This window comes from Dasypus novemcinctus, chromosome 30 (genome assembly GCF_030445035.2).
Source record: "Dasypus novemcinctus isolate mDasNov1 chromosome 30, mDasNov1.1.hap2, whole genome shotgun sequence".
Taxonomy (NCBI): domain Eukaryota; kingdom Metazoa; phylum Chordata; class Mammalia; order Cingulata; family Dasypodidae; genus Dasypus; species Dasypus novemcinctus.
The window spans coordinates 29,174,222-29,191,034 of NC_080702.1; the positions used below are offsets into that span (position 1 = coordinate 29,174,222).

Sequence of the window (16,813 nt, forward strand, 5' to 3'; positions counted from 1 at the left end):
GACTGTCCCAGCCACAGGGCCTTTGCATATGCCGCGACCAGTCTCCTGGAACTCTTTTTCTCTCCTTTGCTCAGCTCTGGGTCAAACCTGACTGCCCCATCTTGGCCCAAGGCCCCCATACTTAACTGCCATTCAGATCAAGAACTAGTTGCTCGGCTCCAGGCCTCCAGGAGGGCGGGCACCCATCTAGCAAGAGCTCACGGTGTGGTTTTCGTGCCTGCGTGATGCATTTACACCCTTCCCGTGAGATGCATGGTGCAGCTGCTGACGGGGACACTGAGGCCCGGAGGCTGGCCCTGCGAGGTCCCTTCCTCACCCCTCGCCCCTCGGCTGTGCAGAAACCCAAGGGACAGGCGCCCCAGTTCAGTCCCCGCCGAGCCCAGGCTCCAAGCAGCCGCCCAGGCTGCAGAGACACTGGCGAGGGCCCGCGGCCGGAAGTGGCGCCTGGTGGCGGGAGGGGCGGGGCGAGACATGCAAATAGCCAGCCCGCGGGGGCGGAGCGACCCGGGCGTCGCCCACGGCGGAGGGCGGGGCATGCAAATCGCGCCCTGGCGCAGGCCCCCGGCCCCGCCCCCGCGGCGGAGCCCGCCTCTTCCCTGCACAGCCGGGTGCGTCGGGGTCCCGGGGGCCCGCCCCTCGCCCCCAAACCGATCCCTTCTGGATTTCGTGCCCCCCCCAACCCCGCACAGGCGCGCGCCCCACGAGCACGGGGGTGGAGCTTGCGCGGGAAGACCCCGGCGGGGGGCCGCGCGCGGGGCCCTGGAGGGGTGCGGTGGGCGCTGAAGCAGGGGCGTGGCGGGAAAAGCGGCGGGGAAATGGGGGTCTCCGGAATCTGAGGCCCCTGCTGCACGCCCTAACCTTGGACGCTGCTGAGGCCCCCGGGGGGAGCTCAGACCCCCCCCTCCCACCTGTGTCCAGGGGCGCTCAGACACGCACCCCTGTCCCCCACTCCCGCTGTTGTCTAGGGGATCAAAGACCCCCCCCCCCCCGACACCTGTATCCAGGGGATCGCCAGCTCCGGGACTCTCGTATCAGTTTCCCGCGGCGCATTCTAGGGGGTCGTTCTCCATGTCAAGGGGAGCTGGGGTCTCCCCAGACCCGGCCCCATTCCCGGCAGAAACCCCAGTTCCCTGCCCCCCCCCATCCCCCTCCAACCGCCCTCCCCGCACCAATGAATTTCCTCCTCGGCCCACATCTGGCTGCCAGCTGCTGGCCTCGGCCTGCTCGCCCCCAGGGGGCTCCCGAGGAAGGGAGCACAGCTCTCCTCCCCCGAAATCCAGGGGGCCCCGCCAAAGCGCAGCCCCCCCCTCCTCACCCCGGGTCTGCTAATCAGAACAAGCCGGCGGCCAGGACGTGCGGGACAGAAGCGCTGAAATCCAATGGAAAAGGGGTGGGTGAGAAACGCGTGAGTGCTGGGTGGGTGGGTGGGGGGAGCTCACGTGGTGCCCAAGGCCCGCGGTCCCAGCCCCCCGGGCTTCCAGGTGGGGCCTGTGGGGAGGGCGGAGCCCCCCATCCTGGGAAGCCTCTGGGCCCCCCGGCGCCCCGGGCCAGCTGCGCTCCCCCCCACCCCCGCTCGCGGGGGTCCGGTGCGTTTCCTTTCTCCACGCTCGCTTTCCCGAGGGGCTGGCCCCTTGGAAGGGGCTCCCGGGAGGGTCGTCCCGGCGGAGGGGGAGGGGCAGGTGGAGAACAATGGCCCTTCTGTGGCCGGAGACGCCCGGGATTTCCTGTTAACCCTTGCCTGGGGGTGGAGATCCCGAGCGGGCGGAGGAGCAGGTCTTGTTTGTGAAAGTGGTTTAGGAAACTGAGGGGCGCGGGCAGGTCCCCCCACCCACCCACCCCGAAGCCCCAGAGCCTGTCCTTTCTGCTGGGTCGCCGAGGTTTGCAAAGCGAGGACCCGGCGGGGCTAGCCTGGGAGAAGCCTCGGTCCGTGCCGCATCCCAGACCCCCAACACCAGAGTCTGGGGGTGCAGTGGGGGACCCCAGTCAGCCCAGCGCGATCCCAGGTGCCTCCAGGTTTGCAAACCGTTGCCCACCCCCCCACACACCACGCCTCCCCGGGGTTAGCTGGTGGGCCACGCCCTCTAAGTCTGTCCCCTCGGGGAGCTGAGCCTCAGTTTCCCCTGGTGTAGGAAGTTCTCCCCCAGGGCACGACGGGAGCAGAGTGCGGCTCACGGGGGTTCCCTAAGGGAGAAAGGGGGCGGAGAGCCTTGGAAACGGTTTGCTCGTCTCTGGAGCCCTGGGAAAACCTGCTGGGAGAAATGTCCCCTGTGCTCCCCGAGGCTTCTCGCAAATTCCCTTCTGTTTACGGCCGAAGGAAGCAGTGCTCGGGGGCCCAGGGACTCAGCAGCCCCCACCCCCGCGGGGGGTGGAGGGTGCTTCCTGCCAGGGACAGCAGCCCCAGAGCGCACGATGCTCCCCGGGTGAGAAGAGCCAGCACTCATCAACGCCGCACACCCTGTCTCTTTGCACAAAATCCCCCGAGAGCCACTTCCCTGCAACCTGGGTCCCGGGAAACGCCGTCCCTGCAGCACTTTCCTGTGAGTCCCCCCAACGGGAGCGGCTTCCCTGGGTGACGCGGGGAAGAAAGCAAATTCCACTCTCTTTTCCATTCCTGGAGTTGGGGAGGGTGGGAATTTTGTCCAGATGGCCAGCTCTTATCTCCGGTCTTCAGATAAGGACGGGGTGCTTGAGGGCTGTGCCCCAGGTGTACCCTGCCCCCCCCCCCCAACTCTCACTAACCGCCCCCTGCCCGGGCAGCGGCCCTTTCTCACATCCGATGCCCCGCAGACGCCCTCTTGCCTGGGTGATGTGGGACCATCTTCCTCTCCCTTACACGGGACCCAACGGTCTCCAGGGCCCAATCAGGGCAGGCCCTGGGGCCCCGCGGGGACAAGAATTTTTGGGGGGGATCCTGATGTACCAGCGGCCAGGCTGGAAAAGGCAGCTGCTGCATCTCCCACCCCACCACCATCCTGGTGTGTGGGACAAGCCCGCCCCTGGCGCAGGAAATGGCTCATTGCTTCTGCCTTTAGACCTGGGGGGCGGGGGGGGGGGGGAGCTGCCTTGGGGTGGGGGGAGAGTGCAAAGAACCAGGGGGGCCAGGGCTGGGCCCCGCGGCGGCTGGGGCTCTCGGCTGCTTAGGGGCCCGGGGCCAGCCCACTACAGCCAAGCCTCCACCTGAAGGCCCCTCCCCTGCCCTCCCCTGCCACCCCCCCTTCCCCTCCACTCCCCTCCCTTTCCCTCCCCGGCTGCGGCCCGCCCTTCCGGAATGAACCTTGCCCTGGTTTCCCCGCCTTCTCGGAAAGGCCGAGAGCCGCCAGCGAGGACTCCCCCTCCCGGGCTCCTGCTGGCTGCACCCCTCGGGCTCGGCGTGGGGTGGGGGCCGGGTGGGGGGGGCTCTTGGGACCCCTCGCCCGCCTAGCGCCGCCTCCCGGGAGCGGGCGGTTGCAGCCTGGCGCTCCGGGGTCTGGGTCCCTAGCCGCCTTCCTCCTATTTGTAGAAACACCAACCCTGCCGTGATCCACAGTCTGGCCTTTTCCAAGTGCTGCCGGGGCGGGGCAGCCCTAGGACGTCCCCCGCTGGAGGGGGAAACTGAGGCTGCAGGAGGGAGCTCCCTCCGGGACCTCCAAAGCCCTCCTTTCGGTTAGGGGGGGGTGTCTTTCAATATTGCTCTGCATCTCCAGGCAAGGAGTGTGTGTTAGCTTTTTGGGGGGGGAAGCGTACAGGGGAGGGAGGTGGGGGGGGCAGTGCTCCGGTCGCCCTGTGGTCAGTGTTGGCTTCCTCCTTGAGGAAAGGAGAGCCCTTTCTCCCCAGCCCTCTTAGAACTCCCTGGATTTTCCTGGGGTTGGGGGGGGGGCACACACGTGCCTAATTTCCCGGCAGTTCCCCTGTGACTAAACCAGTCCAGCCCTGTCCCCAAGGGTTGGGGAGCCCAGCCAGCCCCCGCCCCCTCGGCCACATGTCCCAAGCTTGGACCAGGCGGGGGCAGGGGCCCGGCGTTCTGGCTCCTACCAACTGGGTGGACTTCTGGACACCCCCTGGATCCGCAGGTCTCCGCCCCCCCCCCAGCCACACCCACGGGACCCCTGGGAAATTCTCTGCGCCACCCTCTGGCTGCCTCAAAGCCCCCCCCCCCCCCCAGCCCCGTTCTATTGTCCAAGGCGGTCGGGACAACTCCAGGGTGTCAGCCCCCTGCGCTCCTCTCTGCAGCGAGCCCGAAACTGCTAGAAAGCTGGGGACAGGCCTGGGCTGCAGTGGGTACTGCCTGCCGCTCCCCAGCTCCCTCTTCCTCGGCCGGTTGCCGGTTGCCCCACGCCCTCCTACTCGGGGGGCGGCCGGTGCCCCCATCCCACTCTTCCCCCCCCAAACCTCCTCCGGCTCCTAGCCAGTCGCCAGGCCACCCAGACGCCCGGCTCGCACGTGTCCCCTGGCCTCTCCTTGGGGTTCAGCAGTGCCGAGCACCGCTGTGTCCCCGCCTCCTGGCTCATCGACCTGGTAGGGACCTTCCTTTTACGGTGGAGGAAACTGAGGCACAGAGCGTTTGGCCTAGCGGCCCTCCGGTTTCCACAGGCAGAAAGTGGCAGGCGCCGTGGCCCCAGAGTCTACTCGGGCGATCCTGTCCGCTGTGGGGGGCTGCCCTGCGCACTGGGAGGGTGCTGCGCCGAGACCCAACCCTCTAGGTGCCAGGGCCACCCACTCCCCGCCCCCACAGGCTGGTCTGTCCTCTTCCACCTTCCTGGTTCCCAGGAATGGGTGGGGACAGCCTCAGCCCAGGGCGTGGGGTGCTCCCACCCACCTGCAGATTTCCTGGGCTGGGGGTGGGGGGGGAGAGCCTGGGTGTGTCCTCCAAGACACCCAGGCCTGTGGGTGCAGAGGCTGAAAAGTAGGTCCCGGTCTAGTGGCTGCAGGATGGTGACTCATGGAACTTGCTGAGCCCCAAAAAGAGCTGGGGTGCAGGGTGGGAAAATCAGGGCCCCCGGAGACCCCTTGAACCCCGGACGCACTGCTGTGTGCCCCGCCCTGTTGCTGCCCCCCCTCTCTCCAGTGCTTTTCTGGGGCTGTAGAAGTGGGATTTTTTTTTCTCTTGGCAGTTGCTCGGGCGGAAATGACTGTGGCGCGGGGAATGTCTCTGAGGTTGGAATATATTTAGAAAGGAAGAGACGGTGTGTGTGTGTGTGGGGGGGGGGAGGCCGGAGCAGGCCCTGGCGCCGGCCGGGTGAGAGGGGGGAGCCTGGGGGCGGAGCCGGTGGACGACGGGGCATCCCGGAGCCCCCCCTGGGAGAGAGCACGGGGGAAGGCTCTAGAACTGGAGCCTTCTCTGAAATCACGGGTGAGATGAGCACGGCAGCGCCTGGAGCGCCAGGGGGCTCCGTTTTGCACAAGGGCCCAGGCGGGTCAGCCCAGAGATGGTTGACAGCTGAGAAACGTCAGCTCAGAGAGGTCAAGTGGTTTGCCCAAGGTGGCTCAGCTCAGTAAAGACGCCTTGGGGCTTGGGTTCACTTGCTGGCCCAGCTGCCTGCAAAACTGGTGTGCTCTTCCCACCTTTCGCTCGCTCATTCATTCATTCACTCATTGATGCATCGTTCATTCGCACAGCGACCCTTTTTTTACTTTTTTTAAATTGTTTTTTTAAAATAGGATTTTTATTTTATTTTTTTAAAGATGTATTTTATTTATTTCTCTTGCCTTCTACCCCCTCTCCCCAGTTGTCTGCTCTCTGTGTCCATTCACTGTGTTCTTCTGTGTCTGTTTGCATTCTTGGTGGCACTGGGAATCTGTCTCTTTTTGTTGCGTCATCTTGCTGCATCAGCTCTCCATGTGTGCGGTGCCACTCCTGGGTGGGCTGCGCTTTTTTCGCGCGGGGCAGCTCTCCTTGCAGGGCACACTCCTTGCGCGTGGGGATCCCCGACGCGGGGGACGCGGGGGACACCCCTGCGTGGCACAGCACTCCTTGCGCGCATCAGTACTGCTCATGGGCCAGCTCCACACGGGTCAAGGAGGCCCGGGGTTTGAACCCTGGACCTCCCATGTGGTAGGCGGACGCCCTATCAGTTGAGCCACCAGGGCTTTCCCCCTTGTGAATTAGATCTCATCAAGATGTTGCTTCAGTTAAGAAGCAGCCCCGGGGCATAGGGTGGGGCTTAGAACAAGATTCCTGGAGTCCTTTTCTTTTAACCTATATTTTGTACATTTAACAATTGAGAATAGAAACAATTAAAAACTAAAAAGAAAACGAGGCGGCGGACTTGGCCCAGTGGTTAGGGCGTCCGCCTACCACATGGGAGGTCCAGGGTTCAAACCCCGGGCCTCCTGGACCCGTGTGGAGCTGGCCCATGCGCAGTGCTGATGCGCGCAAGGAGTGCCCTGCCACGCAGGGGTGTCCCCGCGTAGGGGAGCCCCACGTGCAAGGAGTGCGCCCCGTAAGGAGAGCCGCCCTGCACGAAAGAAAGCGCAGCCTGCCCAGGAATGGCGCCACACACACGGAGAGCTGACGCAGCAAGATGACGCAACAAAAAGAAACACAGATTCCTGTGCCGCTGACAACAACAGAAGCAGACCAAGAAGACGCAGCAAATAGACACAGACCCCAGACAACTGGGGTGGGGGGGAAGGGGAAAAAAAAAAAATAAATAAATCTTTAAAAAAAGAGAGAAAAAGAAAACACAGTTGAATAAAAACATCCATTTCTCAATTAAATGTACTGGTTACCTATACATTTTTTTTTGAATCGTGCGATATGTTACACAATATATTCGGTTCAGAGTAATGCAGTCATACAGTATTTGTCCTTTTGTGTCTGGCTTGCTTCACTCAGCATAATGTCCTCCAGGTTCATCCACGTTGTCATCTGCTTCGCGACTTCATTTCTTTTGACAGCTGCATGATAGTCCATCGTGTGACTGCACCTATTTATTGGTTGATGGACATCTGGGTTGTTTGCAATTTTTGGTGATCGTGAATAACGCTGCTATGAACGTTGGTGGGCAGATGTCCACGTCCCTGCTCTCAGTTCTTCTGGGTATATACCCAGTAGTGGTGTTGCAGGGTCACATGGCAAGTCTATATTCGACTTCCTTAGGAACTGCCAAACAGTCCTCCACCGTGGCTGCACCATTCTACATTCCCACCAACAGCGAGTAAGTGCTCCTATCTCTCCACATCCTCTCCAACACTTGTGGTTCTCTGTCTTTTTAATAGTGGTCATTTCTGACAGGTGTTGGAGTCCTTTTTCTTTTTTTTAAAGTTCTCTTTACTTTTTTTTTTTTTTAGATTTATTTATTTATTTATTTCCCTCCCTTCCTGGCCCCCCGCCCCGGTTGTCTGTTCTCTGTGTCTATTTGCTGCGTGTTCTTCTTTGTCCACTTCTGTTGTTGTCAGCAGCACGGGAATCTGTGTTTCTTTCTGTTGCGTCATCTTGCTGTGTCAGCTCTCCGTGTGTGCGGCGCCATTCCTGGGCAGGCTGCACTTTCTTTCGCGCTGGGCGGCTCTCCTTACGGGGTGCACTCCTTGCGCGTGGGGCTCCCCTACGCGGGTGACACCCCTGCGTGGCAGGGCACTCCTTGCGCGCATCAGCACTGCGCGTGGGCCAGCTCCACACGGGTCAAGGAGGCCCGGGGTTTGAACCACGGACCTCCCATGTGGTAGACGGACACCCTAACCCCTGGGCCAAGTCCACCACCCTGGAGTCCTTTTTAAGTAGAGTGAAAATCAGACGGAGAGAGGGGAGTGCATGTTGCTTGGTGGTTGAGCGCCTGCTTCCCATGTATGAGGCCCTGGGTTCAATCCCTGGTACCTCCTAAAAACAAAAAACCAGATGGAGACACCCCAAAGAGCAGCCAGAAACTGGAGGTCCACAGAACGTGGAGAAGAAAGGAGAAGGCGCTGCCATGTGATGGAACAGCCCAGGGCCAAGGGCTGCTGGTACCCTGTCCTCTGGGAGAAAGCGTCGCCTTACCGATGCCTGGGTTTTGGACTTGCCCTCGCCTCAAAACCGTGAGCCAATCAGTTCCCGTTGCGGAACCCAAACGATTCCCTGGTGTTTGTTTTACCAGCCAGGAAACGAAAACAGCACGTTTGGGCTACTGGGAGCAGTGCAGTTACAGACACGAGTGTCCGCGCATCTGCTCGAATCCCGACGGCGGCGACTCTTTATGCTGGGCTGCGCGTGTGCCGGGCACGATGCCAAGTGCAGGAGAAGACGTGGACTGGGCAGGGGTCCTGAAACCATGGCCCGCGGGTCAAAACTGCCCGCCCTTTTCGTTCGGCCTTCAGGCTAAGAATATTCCACGACATGTGACTATGGTATGAAATTCTATGTCTCTGTCAATAAAGTTTTGGGTTTTTTTAAAGATCGATTGATTGATTTTCCCCCTTCCCCTCCTCTCGCCCTGCTGTTTTTTGCTGTGTTGTCTTCTCTTCTCATTTTCTCTCCTCTAGGATTCACTGGGATTCCATCCTGGGGACCTCTGATGGGGAGAGAGGTTCCCTGTCAATTGCGCCACCTCGGTTCCTGGTCTCTGCTGCGCTGCACCTTGACTCTCCCCTTGTCTCTCTTTGGATGCGTCGTCATCTTGCTGCGTGACTCCATTTGCGTGGGCACTGGCCCACCACGCGGACACTGGCTCGTCACGCAGGCACACTCTCTCCTTTTTCACCAGGAGGCCCCAGGGATCGAACCCAGGTCCTCCCACATGGAAGGCGGAAGCCCTATCACTTGAGCCACGTCCGCTTCCCTATCAATAAAGTTTTATTGGCACACAGCCACGCCCGTCCTGGGACACACTGTCTGCCTCTCCTTTTTTTTTTGTTTTTTCATCGCCTCTACTTCCGTAACCAGCAGCCGAGCTGTCGCGATGGAGATCTTTTAGGTCAGTGAAGCTGTACATATTTCCTCTCTGGCCCTTCACAGAAGTTTGCTGATCCTGAGCTAGACAGATGGGTCCCCTCTACTCCTGAATTTGTAGGGTGGGCTGGGAGCAGGGGGCCAGGGCAGGGAGGCCCGCAAAGCGCTGGCCGGGGACCCCTGCCTTCACCTGGCGGGCTGCCTTCCCCCTCTGGGGGCGGTCTTGGGGTAACCACAGCAGCCTACTCTTTTGTCCCTTAAAACTGGGCTCTTGGCGGTGGACTTGGCCCAGTGGATAGGGCGTCCGCCTACCACATGGGAGGTCCGCGGTTCAAACCCCGGGCCTCCTTGACCCGTGTGGAGCTGGCCATGCGCAGTGCTGATGCGCGCAAGGAGTGCCCTGCCACGCAGGGGTGTCCCCGCGTAGGGGAGCCCCACGCGCAAGGAGTGCGCCCCGTAAGGAGAGCCGCCCAGCGCGAAAGAAAGTGCAGCCTGCCCAGGAATGGCGCCACACACACGGAGAGCTGATGCAACAAGATGATGCAACAAAAAGAGACACAGATTCCCGGCGCCATCAAGAATGCAAGTGGACACAGAAGAACACACAGCGGATGGCCACAGAGCAGACAATGTGGAGGGAAGGGGAGAAAAAGAAATAAAATAAATCATAAAAATATATATATTAAAAAAACAAAGTCCCAGCTGGAGGTATTTCCCTGCTGCTATCCCGGCTTTAAGGAAACGGACTTGGGGGTCTGTGTCCTGGGGAGGGGGGGCGGTGTAGGCGCGATGGGGAGCGGCTTTCCCTGTGTGAGTGGCCAGCCCCCAGGGACAGGGGCTCTCGCCTCTGAGCCGCTGTCTGTCACTGTGTGTGAGGAGGGGGCGGGAGGCGCGTGTGTGTGAGGAGGGGGCGGGAGGCACCCGTGTGTGAGGAGGGGGCGGGAGGCGCGTGTGTGTGAGGAGGGGGCGGGAGGCGCGTGTGTGTGAGGAGGGGGGCGGGAGGCGCGTGTGTGTGAGGAGGGGGCGGGAGGCGGGTGTGTGTGAGGAGGGGGCGGGAGGCGCCCGTGTGTGTGAGGAGGGGGCGGGAGGCGCGTGTGTGTGAGGAGGGGGCGGGAGGCGCGTGTGTGTGAGGAGGGGCGGGAGGCGCGTGTGTGTGAGGAGGGGGCGGGAGGCGCGTGTGTGTGAGGAGGGGGCGGGAGGCGCGTGTGTGTGAGGAGGGGGCGGGAGGCGCGTGTGTGTGTGAGGAGGGGGCGGGAGGCGCGTGTGTGTGAGGAGGGGGCGGGAGGCGGGTGTGTGTGAGGAGGGGGCGGGAGGCGCCCGTGTGTGTGAGGAGGGGGCGGGAGGCGCGTGTGTGTGAGGAGGGGGCGGGAGGCGCCCGTGTGTGTGAGGAGGGGGCGGGAGGCGCGCGTGTGTGAGGAGGGGGCGGGAGGCGCGTGTGTGAGGAGGGGGGCGGGAGGCGCGTGTGTGTGAGGAGGGGGCGGGAGGCGCGTGTGTGTGAGGAGGGGGCGGGAGGCGCCCGTGTGTGAGGAGGGGGCGGGAGGCACGTGTGTGAGGAGGGGGCGGGAGGCACCTGTTGGCCCAGAAGCAGCGAGGCCTCGGTTCGTGGGGAGCCTGGGAGCTGGGAATTCCGTAGCTGATCACCTGGGGTAGCGGTGGGGGCCTGGGAGGGGGCTGGAGACTCAGGCTGGCTTAGGCTTTTTTGGGGGGGCTGGGATGGGGATTTCGGGCTTTTTCCATCACGCATTTGGTACCGTGTGACTCTTTCGCTTCTAACAGTGTGGGTATATGCTGTCCTATAATAACTTTTGTAAAACCTGGAGCATCCACCCAGACTCCCCCATAACATAACTGAAGTGGGGGGCAGAGGATTGGGGCAGGAGGTGGTGTTGGAGCCATGCAAAGTCGGGGTCCCTAAACGCGGCTGGCTGCCTCTTTCCGGACCGCCTGCGTGTGAAGAATGGTCCTTACAGGTTTGAAAATAAACTTTAACTTTGAAAGAATTTCAAACTTGCAGGACAGTTGCAAAAATAACACAAAACCCATACAGAGAATCCCAACACATCGCCACCTCCCCCAGATATCCAGAGTTACTAAATTTTCACATTTTGCCAAATTTTCCATTTCTTTCTTTCTCTCTTTTTAGGAGGTTCTGGGGATTGAAGTCAGGTCCTCAAACATGGGAAAGAGGAGCTCAACCACTTGAGCTACATCCACTCCTCTCTTTTTCTTTCTTTCCTGCTTTCTTTCTTTCATCATCTATTCACCAGTCCACCCACCCATCCAACCATCCACCCACCCATCCATCCATCCACCCACCCACCCATCCATCCATCCACCCATCCATCCACCCACCCACCCACCCATCCAACCATCCATCCACCCATCCATCCACCCATCCATCCACCCACCCACCCATCCATCCATCCATCCATCCATCCATCCATCCATCCATCCATCCATCCTCCCACCCACCCATCCATCCATCCATCCATCCATCCATCCATCCATCCACCCATCATCCATCCATCACCCATCCATCCATCCACCCATCCATCCACCCATCCATCCACCCACCCACCCATCCATCCATCCATCCATCCATCCATCCATCCATCCATCCATTCATCCTTCTACTTATCTATCTTCTAAACCTTTGAGTAAAGGTTGTAGACATGCTCCTTGGACACTTAATACTGTATGTTTCCTACGAGCAAAGATGCGTACCCATTGCAAGGGTAGTTACCAAGTTCAGGACATTTAACACTGATCAAAAACCGACAATTCAAGTTTTTCATATGTCCCAATGATGATGGCCTTTTTCATACATTTTTTAAAAAAGATGTATTTATTTATTCCCCCCTTCTCCTCCTCCCGCCCTGCTGATTTTGCTGTCTGTGTTGTCTTCTCTTCTCATTTTCTCTCCTGTAGGATTCACCGGGATTCCTCTGATGGGGAGAGAGGTTCCCTGTCAATTGCACCATCTCACTTCCTGGTCTCTGCTGCACTTCACCTTGACTCTCCCCTTGTCTTTCTTTTGACGTATCCTCATCTTGCTGTGTGACTCATTTGCGCAGGCACTGGCTCGCTGCACAGGCACACTTTCTCTTCTTTTTCACCAGGAGGCCCCAGGGATTGTACCCAGGTCCTCCCATATGGTAGGCGGAAGCTCTATCACTTGAGCCACATCTGCTTCCCTTCTTATTGTTTTTAAGCTTTATTATTATATTTATTTATTTCTCTCCTCTTCCTCCCCGCCCCATTGTCTGCTCTCTGTGTCCATTCACTGTGTGTTCTTCTGTGTCCACTTGCATTCTTGTCAGCGGCACGGGAATCTGTGTCTCTTTTTGTTGCGTCATCTTGCTGTGTCAGCTCTCCGTGTGGGTGGCACCACTCCTGGGCGGGCTGCGCTTTCTTTTCACGCTGGGCGGCTCTCCTTACAGGTGCACTCCTTGCGCGTGGGGCTCCCCTATGCCTGGACACCCCTGCGTGGCACGGCACTCCTTGCACGCATCAGCACTGCGCATGGCCAGCTCCACACGGGTCAAGGAAGCCCGGGGTTTGAACCGTGAACCTCCCATGTGGTAGACGGACGCCCTAACCACTGGGCCAAGTCCGCTTCCCCCAGCCTTGATTAAAGATACATGTCGTTAACAATCATGGCGTGTCAGGCAGGACATGGGCAGGCAAGCATTCACCGTTTATTCACAACTTTCAGGCTACCGTCTTCAATGGACTACCCAAATCAGAAACCCACTAGAAAACCAAGGCAAAAAAAAAAAAGAAAACCAAGGGAAAAAAATTAAACAAAAATGCCCCAACGACATCTTCCCTGGATGCTCTCAACAGTGGGGGGGCATGTGGAGGGAGGGTTGACATTTCACATTCGGCGTGTTGTTTCACACCATTTCATGAGCCGACCCTGACATTCAGGAAATGCAATGGAAATGGCAGAATTTTCACTTTGAAGCTCTGCGGCCTAAAAAAGGAATCGCTTCTCTTTCGAGGGACACCATTTTCACGGCATCCCTGGAAAGTCCAGATTGCCTGATACCCCGGAAACCTATTTTCCGGGGTCAGGCTGCAACAAGTGTTTGGGTTTAACGGGGTCAAGTCCGTGCAGAAGACTGGGAGGGAGAAGAGGACGTGAGGATCTAGAAATGAATTTTAATTTTTCTGCACCACGAGGCACTTGTGCCGAGGTGTCTAATATGTGTCAACGACAAGGAATTCCTTCTCGTGGGAGTAAAGAGGAAATCTCTCAAAACTGAAGGAGGAGATGCAGATCTGGCTCAACAGATAGAGCATCCGTCTACCACATGGGAGGTCCGCGGTTCAAACCCCGGGCCTCCTTGACCCGTGTGGAGCTGGCCCATCCGCAGTGCTGATGCACACGAGTGCTGTGCCACGCAGGGGTGTCCCCCGCGTAGGGGAGCCCCATGTGCAAGGAATGCACCTCGCAAGGAGAGCCGCCCCCCCCCAAAAAAAGCGCAGCCCGCCCAGGAATGACGCTGCACACATGGAGAGCTGATGCAAGATGATGCAACGAAAAAGAGACACAATTTTCCCAGTGCCACTGGATAAATCAAGCAGATGCAGAGGAACACACAGCAAGTGGGCACAGAGAGCAGACAAGGGGGGGGCGGGGAAGGAGAGAGAAATAAATAAAATAAATCTTAAAAAAAAAAAACTGAAGGAGGAAGGTGTTTTCTTCCATATCAGTCCAGTTTCAGAGACATTCTATTAGTGACATCTTCCCCTTCCCCCAAAACAACAACGAAGTTTCTGTGTGCTGACAACCTGGCTAAAAAAAAAAAAGTAAAACAAAATTCAGTGTTTTCTAAAACTGGATCAAAAATAGGTTTTCCGAGTGTTACAGTTCCCAAAAAGGCACACACCTGTCTTTGCATCTCCAGCACCTTCAGCTTTCTGTGCCTGGCCTATTTTGTCATCTCTCTTTTTTCTGCATGGTTATTCCCATCCTTGCCAGTATCACTTCTCCCTTTTTCCCTTTTGGGTCCGGGAGCAGTTTGGTCTTGTTTATGAATTCCAAAAAGACACACTGGATTACGTTTGTAAACTGGTCTTTTCCTCTGGGCGTATTAGATCGTCTTAACATCAGGGGTTCCACTTTCACTTGAGTAAATAATGATTAGGGTTTTGATCGGGCCACATGAGTTGGACTTTGAGTCCCCGCCGAGGCGAAAGTGGGAGTTTTGAAGCTGGAGCCCCGGGAAGTAAACACACAAGAGAAGAACACAGAGGAAGAGACACGGTTCCGTAGAGGCCCCCGGGAAGAGAGAGATCCTGATAATTTACAGCTGACCTCGTGGAGAGAACAGAGCAGCTGAGCCCGGAGAGCAACGAGCCCTGGGAGAGAGACGAGACTTATCCCAGCCCACAGCTGAGATGGGATGAAGCTGGGACCACCGAGGCTTGAGAGGAAGAGGAAGGCTCAGTCCTCGGCAGATGTCGCCCGCCCTCTTGCTCAACACGTGGCCAGTGCCTTTGGGTGAGAAAGTTCCTCTTAGGGTACCTTGAGTTGGACTCTTCAGGGCCTTGTGACTGTAAGCTCCTACCCCAAATAAATACCCTTTGTAAAAACCAATGGATTTCTGGTATTGTGCATCAGGGCCCCTTGGGCTGACTGATTTTCTCGGTGGTCCATGCTCTACTTTGGCTCGATCTCCTTTAACGTCCCTTTCGGCCTTTCTCTTGGGCACGGTGGCGGCGGTGGGACGTGGGCACTGGACACAGGGATCCCGTGGCCTCTGGGCTTTGGTCATTCCGGGGCGTCGTTCTCACCTCTTCTTCGCACTGCTCTAAGACAGATCATGTTAAGGTGTACAACTCGGTGGCATTTCATATATGCACGATGTTGAGCACCCGCTGTCTCTTTGTAGTTCCAAAACATTTCCATCACTGCCCAAGGAAACCCCCGGCCACGCTGGGCTGGTCTGCTCATCCGTGCTCACGGATGTTGGGGCTTTAGCTGGGCGAGCTTTGGCCTGCCTGCTCTCCTGATCCTTCCGTGGCTCCCCAGTGCCTGAGGTGAAACCCCAGGAGTCCCAAGCCACGCGCCTTGGGGCTCAGACCCCAGAGCTTTCCCCTTCTCCCATCAGACTGTTCCCAGTGAGTGCTCTAGGCTTCTTCTTTTTAAAATTTTTTTCCTTTATTTTGAAAGAAGTTTTAGACTACGTGAAAGTTACAATGAAAATATAGGGGATTTCCATATACCCCGCCCCTCCCCCACTCACATTTTCCCTATTAAAAACGTTGTTAATTAAGGCGGTGTATTTGTTACAATTGCTAAACAAATACAGGTCTCCGGATTACACCATGGTTTACACTTTGCACCGCACGATTTTCTAGGTTGTGACAAAATATACAATGGCCTTTATCTGTCATTGCAGTGTCATGCAGGACAATTCCAAAGTCCCCCAAATGCCCCCGTGTCACTCCTATTCTGCCCTCTCCTTCCTCTCAGGTGACCCCTGCCTTTCTATCAATGTCACAAGTTCTTCCATGACTAGAATAATAATACTATTTTTGTTTATTATTATTAATCATAAATCTACTTTGCTCCATAGTTGCACTCCTCCCGCATGTGTGTTCCTTCCTCAATCGTTTTTTTTTAAAGATGTAAAAAAAATTTTTAATTTATTTTCCCCCTTCCCCTCCTCCCGCCCTGCTGTTTTTGCTGTCTGTGTTGTCATCTCATTTTCTCTCCTCTAGGATTCACTGGGATTCGATCCTGGGGACCTCTGATGGGGAGAGAGGTTCCCTGTCAATTGCACCACCTCGGTTCCTGGTCTCTGCTGCGCTTCACCTTGACTCTCCCCTTGTCTGTCTTTTGATGTGTCATCATCTTGCTGCATGACTCACTTGCACAGGGCACTGGCTCACCATGCGGGCACTTGCGCAGGGCACTGGCTCACCGTGCGGGCACACTTTCTCGTCTTCTTTTTCACGGGTTCTTTTCGAACCCGGGTCCTCCCATATGGCAGGTGGAAGCTTTGTCACTTGAGCCACCTCCGCTTCCCTCGTTCCTTGAGGATTTAGGGAGGGTGATGCCCACTCTGCTTCCCATCGACAGGGGGCTTATCTAGAAGCTTCCTGAGAACACTTGTCCTTACCGTAAGCTTTTTGCCGTTTCCCCCGGGCTGCGTACCTAGGGCCTGCCTGTCCTTTCTGTGTCCTCCCTTGGACGGCGAGTCTGGGGACCGGGTCAGGGCCAGCGTCCCTCTCTCTCGCCGCTGTGGACCCTGCTCCTGCCCCGACCCTCCGCAGCCGGGTGAGGAGCGGGTGGGCAGCCTCAGGCAGGGCAGGTGGGCCGCGGCGGGGGGCAGACGCGGCTCCGGGTGGCTGTGGGGAGGTGGCGGGCTGCGGGTGCTGGGTGGGCTGCGCCAGCGGGGAGCTGGGAGGCTGGGGGTCTGGGGCGTGGCTGCCTGCCAGAGGAGCAGGCGGGCTGGGGGGCTGGGGAGCCTGCAAAGGAGGAGCAGGCGGGCTGGGGGGCTGGGGAGCCTGCAAAGGAGGAGCAGGCGGGCTGGGGGGGCCGGGGAGGCTGCAAAGGTGGAGCAGGCGGGCTGGGGGGGCCGGGGAGGCTGCAAAGGTGGAGCTGGGGGGCTGGGGGGGGCGCCGCAAAGGTGGAGCAGGCGGGCTGGGGGGGGCGCCGCAAAGGTGGAGCAGGCTGGCTGGGGGGGGCGCCGCAAAGGTGGAGCAGGTGGGCTGGGGGGCCGGGGGAGCCTGCAAAGGTGGAGCAGGTGGGCTGGGGGGCTGGGGAGCCTGCAAAGGTGGAGCAGGCGGGCTGGGGGGCTGGGGAGGCTGCAAAGGTGGAGCAGGCGGGCTGGGGGGCCGGGGGAGCCTGCAAAGGTGGAGCTGGGGGGCCGGGGGAGCCTGCAAAGGTGGAGCAGGCGGGCTGGGGGGGGAGCCTGCAAAGGTGGAGCAGGCGGGCTGGGGGGCCGGGGGAGCCTG

The 16,813-nt window shown here is 58.8% G+C and overlaps 1 long non-coding RNA gene across 1 annotated transcript; it reads left to right on the forward strand.

Annotated features, from left to right (window-relative positions):
• The first annotated feature begins 1,155 nt into the window (after positions 1-1,155).
• LOC105745178 (uncharacterized) lies at positions 1,156-8,777 on the forward strand. Its single transcript, XR_009184162.2, has 3 exons — positions 1,156-1,390; positions 8,052-8,301; positions 8,437-8,777. It is a non-coding gene; the product is annotated as an uncharacterized lncRNA (long non-coding RNA).
• The last annotated feature ends 8,036 nt before the right edge of the window (positions 8,778-16,813 follow it).